Genomic DNA, 10,465 nt, shown 5'->3' with positions numbered 1-10,465 from the left:
AAAACTTGCTTTTTAACATGAATATACATCTACTATTCAGAAAAATTTATTACATGAAATTTCATGAGCACCTACAATTTCATCTGTAAAATTTATTTTCCGTGTTTTACTTACGTCTATCCGCTAGGGCGCTTGACCAATATTCTTTTATGCTTGAGCCTGCATTAAAAAACCCAAAATATTTGTGAAAATGAACTAAAAACACATCAAGTTACATAACAAGTCAAACTTTTAAAGTGTCAAAGGCTACGAAGACACTAATAAGTAATTGTTTTATTTCGATGATACGATAAACTTTTACTAATCATAAATTGCCTGTGACTAGTAATTGTAGTAATGGCTTGGTTATGCTAAAACACGTTACAGATATCTCTTTAAACCATTTTGTAAAACGTAAATCCGAATGAAATTTCTATGACATTTATACGAAAAGAAAAACCTAATATGACTGCTATATTTTTTTTACAAAACTGATCATTGTAGTATTAATGATATGGACAATACATACGGTGAGTTGTTGCCAGGCTATATGCTGTGAAAATACTTTTGGCCACCGTTCGTTGCAGAGCCTCTGTGGCCTCTTTATAACTACATCCAGTCGCCTGCAGTTTTATGATTTGAAACAAACGATTATGAGAATATTTAACAAATTTTACATACATGTACTGTGAAATATTGTGTACGAATATGTAATTTACTTTGACAACAAAGAAGAAAATAATTATTGTATGACATTCGAAACCGATATACTTTTTTCAATTAATTATATAACTTAAAATTTTTGCCTTTACTATTTATATTGTTCGGACTCGCCTTTAAAAACCGCGTAAAAAATAAAACGGGAATCTATGTCTATTGACAGTCTAACAGGCATGTTATATGGAGATATTGTAGATTTTAAGACTTTGTTCTTCCCATTAACATTTAAAATATTTACATTTGACGAATTAAATTTACACAAACACAGCGCAAGTTTATACTTTCGTGAATAAAATGTGGTTGTGCACAAAATGAACAAAATGTTACGCACTCTTATAAATAAAATCATGTTTTGAAAACGTATATATTATTGTAAGATAATACTTGTTACTAAAAATAATCAAAGACCATACTCTATACCTCTTGCATGATCACTGAACACGCTTCCTTGACGAGGACGGATTCTGTATACGATGAAACTAGTCTGGAATACAATATAGAAATGGTATTGGTTTTAATTTTTATAAGATTAAGTTAAGTTTTTAACAAATGTTGTTGGCAGTCTCGATCGAGCACGACCTTAGATGTACCGGTATATCTTTCTACATACTAATTTTTAACCTTTACAAAATCGGTCTTATGCAAGATTATGTTTATTTTTCACTTTCAAAGGGTGGTTCCTGTAAGTGTCGTCATTATTGACAGTTTAAGTAAGCAATCAATTTCCCATGTTTTGTGAAATTTGTATGAAATCAAAGAAAGGGAAAGTTTGACATTGTGTATGGTACCGTTTGTCAGGAGAAATTGTGAATAAGCGAATAACACATATTTTTCTTTACAATTGAACCTCGACTTTTATCGTTGATTGATTCAAAATATTTCGGCTCTTATCCTAAATATAAATAAGGGAACACAGATAGCTTTCAATATAATTGGTATTTTGAATGCCAAGCGCTTATGCAATATACAGTTGCCATTGCTAGGCATTGTACTGTACTAAGTGCCTGTTCGTGATGCAACCGGATCATTTCGATACTTTGGTCTTTACGAATTTCTCATATAGAGTTTATTTATTTCGTTCGGAGCTCATAGAATTCGAAGTAGCTCTTGACTTTGGGCAAGTAACAGACGCATCAACACCAATTCCACAACACCGTCACACAGACCGAGTTCGCATACTACGCCGTTTACAAAGCTTTTCTGTGGTTAAAGTCAGTTTTTGTAAGCATTAACGCACATTTTGAAGAAGCTTAGTATATCAGTGCCTTGAATTTAATTGCAGAAAAGCTACCTTATTTATGACAATTACAACTTACCCGTTTTCTGAAAAAGTATCTTGGATGTTTTTCTCGACGACAGTCAGTGCCTGAATTACACGAGGAAAAAACTGATAAAAAAGAACAAAATGATTATAGCATGTACACTGTTTCAAGAGTATAACAATACGTTAATGAAATTGTGCATTAATATTTGAATATGATAATCAATAGGCATGCAACGGAGAGTAATGTATGAAATAATACCTCTAACGTGAAAACGCAAAATCCATATCCGATGGAACTTTTTGGTGCCGCGTCTACGTTTGTAATAAATTTGCAATGGTTTTGCAACCACAAAACGTCACTGAAATATATATAAAAAAGATCGGAATGAAATGGCGATAGAACTTAAACCAAATTCCTATGATTTATGTGATCCAATGGAGAGGAAAATATATATGACTTTCTTTTACAATATTGTAACCACTAGAACATGTAGAAATCCTATGAAACCATTGCTCACCTGTCTTCCACCGTCGATGTGACAATGGAAAAGCACGTTTTGTATGCCACAGGGACCTAGAAAGCATTTACTGTGGACATAGTCGACTTGCAGTAATGAACGATGGTGTCATTTTAAGAGTCATATTCTGTGGCCATAGTCGACTTGCAGTAATGAACGATGGTGTCATTTTAGGAGTCATTTACTGTGGCCATAGTCGACTTGCAGTAATAAACATAGGTGACATTTTAAGAGTCATTTACGGTGACCATAGTCGACTTACAGTAATGAACAATGGTGTAATTTTAAGATTCATTTACTGTGGCAATATTCGACTTTCAGTAATGAACGATGGTGTCATTTTAAGAGTCATTTACTGTGGCCATAGTCGACTTTTAGTAATGAACGATGGTGTTATTTTAAGAGTCATTTACTGTGGCCATCGTCGACTTGCAGTAATGAACAATGGTGTCATTTTAACAGTCATTTACTGTGGCCATTGTCGACTTGTAGTAATGAACGATGGTGTCATTTTAAGGGTCATTTACTGTCGCCATAGTCGACTTGTAGTAATGAACGATGGTGTCATTTTAAGAGTCATTTACTGTAGCCATAGTCGAATTGCAGTAATGAACGATGGTGTCATTTAAAGAGTCATTTACTGTGGCCCTAGTTGACTTCCAGTAATGAACGATGGTGTCATTTTATGAGTCATTTACTGTGGCAATAGTCGACTTTCAGTAATGAACGAAGGTGTCATTTTAAGAGTCATTTACTGTGGCCATAGTCGACTTCCAGTAATGAACGATGGTGTCATTTTAAGAGTCATTAACTGTGGCCATTGTCGAATTGCAGTAATGAACGATGGTGTCATTTTAAGAGTCATTTACTGTGGCTATAGTCGACTTTCAGTAATGAACGATGGTGTCACTTTAAGAGTCATTTATTGTGGCCATAGGCGACTTGCAGTAATGAACGATGGTGTCATTTTAAGAGTCATTTACTGTCGCCATAGTCGACTTGTAGTAATGAACGATGGTGTCATTTTAAGAGTCATTTACTGTAGCCATAGTCGAATTGCAGTAATGAACAATGGTGTCATTTTAAGAGTAATTTACTGTTGCCATAGTCGACTTGCAGTAATGAACGATGGTCTCATTTTGAGAGTCATTTACTGTGGCCATAGTCGAATTTCAGTAATGAACGATGGTGTTATTTAAAGAGTCATTTACTGTGGCCATAGTCGACTTGAAGTAATGAACGATGGTGTCATTTTAAGAGTCATTTACTGTGGCCATAGTCGACTATTAGTGATGAACGATGGTGTCATTTTAAGAGTCATTTACTGTAGCCATAGTCGAATTGCAGTAATGAACGATGGTGTCATTTTAAGAGTCATTTACTGTGGCCATAGTCGAATTGCAGTAATGAACGATGGTGTCATTTTAAGAGTCATTTACTGTGGCCATAGTCGACTTTCAGTAATGAACGATAGTGTTATTTTAGGAGTCATTTATTGTGGCCATAGTCAACTTTAAGTAATGAACGATGGTGTCATTTTAAGGGTCATTTACTGTGGCCATAGTCTACTTTTAGTAATGAACGATGGTGTTATTTTAAGAGTCATTTACTGTGGCCATAGTCGACTTGCAGTAATGAACGATGGTGTCATTTTAAGGGTCATATACTGTGGCCATAGTCGAATTGCCGTTATTAACAGTGGTGACATTTTAAGAGTCATTTACTGTGGCAATTGTCGACTTGCAGTAATGAACGATGGTGTCATTTTACGAGTCATTTACTGTGGCCATAGTCGACTTGTAGTAATGAACGACGGTGTCATTTTAAGAGTCATTTACTGTGGCCATAGGCGACTTGCAGTAATGAACGATGGTGTCATTTTAAGAGTCATTTAGTGTCGCCATAGTCGACTTGTAGTAATGCACGATGGTGTCATTTTAAGAGTCATTTACTGTAGCCATAGTCGAATTGCAGTAATGAACGATGGTGTCATTTTAAGAGTCATTTACTGTGGCCATAGTCGACTTGCAGTAATGTACGATGGTGTCATTTTAAGAGTCATTTACTGTGGCCATAGTCGACTTTTAGTAATGAACGATGGTGTCATTTTAAGAGTAATTTACTGTGGCCATAGTCGACTTGCAGTAATGAACGATGGTCTCATTTTGAGTCATTTACTGTGGCCATAGTCGAATTTCAGTAATGAACGATGGTGTAATTTCAAGAGTCATTTACTGTGGCCATAGTCGACCTGAAGTAATGAACGATGGTGTCATTTTAAGAGTCATTTACTGTGGCCATAGTCGACTATTTGTGATGAACGATGGTGTCATTTTAAGAGTCTTTTACTGTGGCCATAGTCGACTTGCAGTAATGAACGATGGTGTCATTTTAAGAGTCATTTACTGTGGCCATAGTCGACTTGCAGTAATGTACGATGGTGTCATTTTAAGAGTCATTTACTGTGGCCATAGTCGACTTTTAGTAATGAACGATGGTGTCATTTTAAGAGTCATTTACTGTGGCCATAGTCGACTTTTAGTAATGAACGATGGTGTTATTTTAAGAGTCATTTACTGTGACCATTGTCGACTTGTAGCAATGAAAGATGGTGTCATTTTAAGGGTCATTTACTCTGGCCATAGTCGACTTGCATTAATGAACGATGGTGTCATTTTAAGAGTCTTTTACTGTGGCCATTGTCGACTTGCAGTAATGAACAGTGGTGACATTTTAAGAGTCATTTACTGTGGCCATAGTCGAATTCCAGTAATGAACAGTGGTGACATTTTAAGAGTAATTTACTGTGGCCATAGTCGACTGTAAGTAATGAACGATGGTGTCATTTTAAGAGTCATTTACTGTGGCCATAGTCGAATTGCAGTAATGAACAGTGGTGACATTTTAAGAGTCATTAACTGTGGCCATAGTCGACTTCCAGTAATGAACGGTGGTGTCATTTAAAGAGTCTTTTACTGTGGCCATAGTCGAATTGCAGTAATGAACGATGGTGTCATTTAAAGAGTAATTTACTGTGGCCATAGTCGACTTGCAGTAATGAACGATGGTCTCATTTTGAGAGTCATTTACTGTGGCCATAGTCGAATTGCAGTTATGAACGATGGTGTTATTTTAAGAGTCATTTACTGTGGCCATTGTCGACTGTAAGTAATGAACGATGGTTTCATTTTAAGAGTCATTTACTGTGGCCATAGTCGACTTTTAGTAATGAACGATGGTGTCATATTAAGAGTCTTTTACTGTGGCCATAGTCGACTTGCAGTAATGAACGATGGTGTCATTTTAAGAGTCATTTACTGTGGCCATAGTCGACTTGCAGTAATGTACGATGGTGTCATTTTAAGAGTCATTTACTGTGGCCATAGTCGACTTTTAGTAATGAACGATGGTGTCATTTTAAGAGTCATTTACTGTGGCCATAGTCGACTTTTAGTAATGAACGATGGTGTAATTTCAAGAGTCATTTACTGTGGCCATAGTCGAATTGCAGTAATGAACGATGGTGTCATTTTAAGAGTCATTTACTGTCGCCATAGTCGACTTTTAGTAATGAACGATGGTGTCATTTTAAGAGTCTTTTACTGCGGCCATAGTTGACTAGCAGTAATGAACGATGGTGTCATTTTAAGAATCATTTACTGTGGCCATAGTCGACTTGCAGTAATGAACAGTGGTGACATTTTAAGAGTCATTTACTGTGGCCATATTCGACTTGCAGTAATGAACAGTGGTGACATTTTATGAGTCATTTACTGTGGCCAAAGTCGACTTTCAGTAATGAACGATGGTGTCTTTTTAAGAGTCATTTACTGTGGCCATAGTCGACTTTTAGAATTGAACGATGGTGTTTTTTTAATAGTCATTTACTGTGGCCATAGTCGACTTGCAGTAATGAACAATGGTGTCATTTTAAGAGTCATTTACTGTGGCCATAGTCAACTTACAGTAATGAACAATGGTGTAATTTTAAGATTCATTTACTGTGGCCATAGTCGACTTGTAGTATTGGACGTAGGTGTCATTTAAAGAGTCATTAACTGTGGCCATAGTCGACTTGCAGTACTGAAAAATGGTATCTTTTTAAGAGTCATTTACTGTGGCCATAGTCAACTTGCAGTAATGAACGATGGGGACATTTTAAGAGCCATTTGCTGTGGCCATAGTCGACTTTCAGTAATGAACGATAGTGTCATTTTAAGAGTGATTAACTGTGGCCATAGTCTACTTGCAGTAATGAAAAATTGTGTCATTTTAAGATTCATTTGCTGTGGTCATAGTCGACTTTTATAAATGAACAGTGCTGACATTTTAAGAGTCATTTACTGTAGCTATATTTGACTTGCAGTAACGAAAAATTGTTTCATTTTCAGAGTCAATCACTGTGGCCATAGTCGACTTGAAGAAATGAGCAATGTTGTCATTTAAAAAGTTATTTACTGTGACCATAGTCGACTTGCAGTAGCGCTCATCACATGCACGCGCACTATCAAGTTGCCTGATTATATATTTATTATCGATGTACATTAAACTTATAAACCATATGTGTAGTTTATTTATTTATTAAGTACACCATACACATCCATGTTTGACCATTGCAGATAGAAGACTAGTACCAGTACATATAATTAATTCGTATTTAAGAATGAAATTTATGTTATTACTATTTACTTTTTATCTTTTAGTCCTCCGACGTCTTTCTAAAACTAAATGTTCTATAACCGGTCTTTCTCTTCCATAACCGGTCTTTCTCGTCTATGGCCATACAACTATTTTCCATAGCCGAAACAACCAATCGAAACAGCCAATGGAATCAGGAAAATGGAAAAGAGTGTTTCCCCGCAAATAACAACCACATGTTTGAGGGTTAGTTTGTCATCCAAGTGAACCTCGCCGTTCGTGGTAAAGTATACCTTTATTGTCAAGCTGTCTATTTAACTATCATTTATCGAGTTTCTTTGCTGATGCTTCACACATTTATTAGTTTTAAATTAAAGGAATTGTTAATAATGTTTGGATCAAGATAAACTTGGCAATCGTTCACACGCTCAGCAATTATTTGTCTTGATAACTTAGTTACACATATATTGTTACAGATTTGAGACATCAAAGTCTGAAGAGTAAAATCAAGACCAATTTCATCAGTCGAATATAGTACAATATACGACGAAGACATCAGGGGAGCACGTAATGGATCGACATCAGGAGAGCACGTCATGGATCGACATCAGGGGAGACAATCATGGATCGACATCAGGGGAGCACATCATGGATCGACATCAGGGGAGCACATAATGGATTAAGTACAATATACGAAGAAGAAGACATCAGTTATTTCTTTTTCAAACGTAATGGAATTTCCTTGCACGCTGCTATTAATTTATCATTTGCAGTGTCACGCATCATGGATGCAGATTCGATCATGCGCAACCATTTCATGTCCTCTTTCCCTAGGGCAATTTCCCTCAGTCTCACATAAATAGCATGACACGAATGTACATTTGTATCGACTGGTGCCCTCGGGCTCAAACTTCCAGGCAAAACCAAAAAATTGAAGGCATTCAGTAGTTCCACACGTTCAAACTTGAAATTACATCCCCTAGCTTTAGTGTTGTAGCTCGTACAAGCACGTTATAAATGGCCAATTACGGGTTTTAAAGACAACAAGACCATGCTACTCAGAAAGCGTTCATTACCCAAACTCTTTAGTCGTACAAAACACCACAGGTTACATTCAACTATTCATTTACACACAACACTACATTCCTCCCCACCTTTAAAGAAAACTTGCATAAAGTTAAATTAAACAAATTACTGAGCAACATTTTAAAGGAATAAGTAATCAAAGTAATTTGTTTCAATGTCCATGTAAATAAAACACAAAACTTCACAGTCCTTATAGATTAATCAAATCTCCACTCTCATAATAACTCTGATAAAAGTTTCTTTACTTAAACATATCAAGGAAATCTAAAGTTTCACACAATTGTTCAAAGCATAAGTATTTATGTGGGAGGTAAGTCATAATGGTAATAATAAACAACTCACATTCAACATACACTCATGGTTCAGGCATATAATCAAAGATTACTTGACTAGACAATAAACATTAGCAGCCATATGCTTAATGGGAAATCCTTTTGATACTTTGTTTAATTATTATACAACAATATAATGTTATTAACTTAATCCTAATGTCTTAAGTTTAATAGCTTGTCATTGCCTATAAATGATCATGGCGTAAAATGATTATTATTTTACATTGATAAAACAATCATTTAACAATGTTAACAATTTAAACAAAAATTAAACTTATATCAAAACTTCCAATGATTTTTCAAATACCATGATCTTGAATAAAACAGACACTGCTAACCTATGTCAGTTCAAAATCACAGAGTCTCTTAGGCATTCCCGCTGCTCTAGGTGGATTTCTGCGCAAGGGAACAGGAGTCATTGTAGGAGACAAATCAGATTGACTCGAACCAAGGTCAGGTAACTGAGGGACTGGACATTCAACAATGCTTTCAGGTTCACCCTCAGGATCAGGATCAGGATCAGGAATACTAGCATTAACAGGTCTGAAATGTGAGGAATTGCGAGTAATGGTATGACCATTCCTATCAGCGATAACCATGCTTCCACGTCTCTCTTTGACTGTGTAAGGGTCAGGGTTATATGGAGGTGTAAGTTTGTCAACCTTACGCTGTTTGACCAGCACCTGGTCACCTGCTATCAATGTACACGGACTTGTGTGACGTCTGCTGTCTGCATACTGTTTCATCTTTTGCTTACTGTTTGCATCATTTATCGCCAAACGAGTAGAGACAGGAACAGGATAGACAGGCTTTGAGATTTCAGGTAGTCCCATACTCATCTTTCTCCCAACAAGGCAGGGCTTGCACTAAGCGGCGTACGGCCGTATATTACGCCCTATAATTGTTTCCATACGCCGATAAAAAAAACCATGACGTCCACTGTACTTCCTTAAAATTGGTCATACGCCGAAAATAGCAACCCGTGACGTAAGCTGTCGATTAAAATAACACTTCAATCAACGCTGTTCAAAAGTAAGAAACTGTCCGGGTGTACGAACTGGTCCAAAACTATTCTAAACTGTCCGGGACAGTTTAGAAACCATCCGGGACGGTTTGTAAACTGTCCCGGACAGTTTACTAAACTGTCCCGGACAGTTTCTTACTTTTGAACAGCGTTGATTGAAGTGTTATTTTTATCGACAGCTGTCTAACTGTCCCGGACAGTTTACAAACTTTCCGGGACGGTTTAGGAAAGTTTTGGACCGTTCGTGCGCATAAACCGTCCGGGACGATTTAAACTGTCCGATACGGTATTATTTATATCAACCAATCAGAACACTCCTTACAATAATGCTTTACTTTAGAAGTCGTAATGTAATATCGTTGTCATCTCGAGCGACGCTATTTTTCTCGGACAAAACATGATTTTAAAAATATTCAATCAATCATTGCTGCCAAAAACGCTGAGTTAAAAATGAATATTTTAAGTACTCGAAATAATTGTATTTGCCCACAAAGTATTTCTGACATTGGCAACGAATTTCTTCTTTTACAGTCGCTGCCCTGAAACTGTCGAGTAGGTGTAAACTCGGGATATGATGTGGTCATTCTGTTCACATTTCTAGCCAGAGCATTCAATCTTGTCAGTGAAAAGTTAATCACCTCAAGGGACCTATTTGTCTCTGAAATTCTTGTAATAAAATTAAACACATCCCGACAAGTCTCTAAAAAACCGATCTCTGTCCATATTCGCGTACAAATGATAAATTATCGAACAATCACTCGAGAAAACGTTACTAAAAAGGAAATTCTCACTTTCGAAATGGCACAAAAATGCGAAGTGTTACGAGTGTTCTGATTGGTTGATTGACTCCTCTTAAGAACCTATGCCGTACTAAAATTTATGCCTGTAAACCATCCGGGACAGT

General features: G+C 36.5%; 1 long non-coding RNA gene across 1 annotated transcript; it reads left to right on the top strand.

Annotated features, from left to right (window-relative positions):
- Positions 1-7,304: 7,304 nt before the first annotated feature.
- On the top strand, positions 7,305-8,865 carry LOC127858273 (uncharacterized). Its single transcript, XR_008038837.1, has 2 exons — positions 7,305-7,401; positions 7,596-8,865. It is a non-coding gene; the product is annotated as an uncharacterized LOC127858273 (long non-coding RNA).
- The last annotated feature ends 1,600 nt before the right edge of the window (positions 8,866-10,465 follow it).

Source organism: Dreissena polymorpha, chromosome 14, assembly GCF_020536995.1.
Source record: "Dreissena polymorpha isolate Duluth1 chromosome 14, UMN_Dpol_1.0, whole genome shotgun sequence".
Classification (NCBI taxonomy): domain Eukaryota; kingdom Metazoa; phylum Mollusca; class Bivalvia; order Myida; family Dreissenidae; genus Dreissena; species Dreissena polymorpha.
The sequence above is the reverse complement of the archived record's forward strand: the minus strand, read 5'-3'. Positions and strand labels throughout refer to the sequence as shown.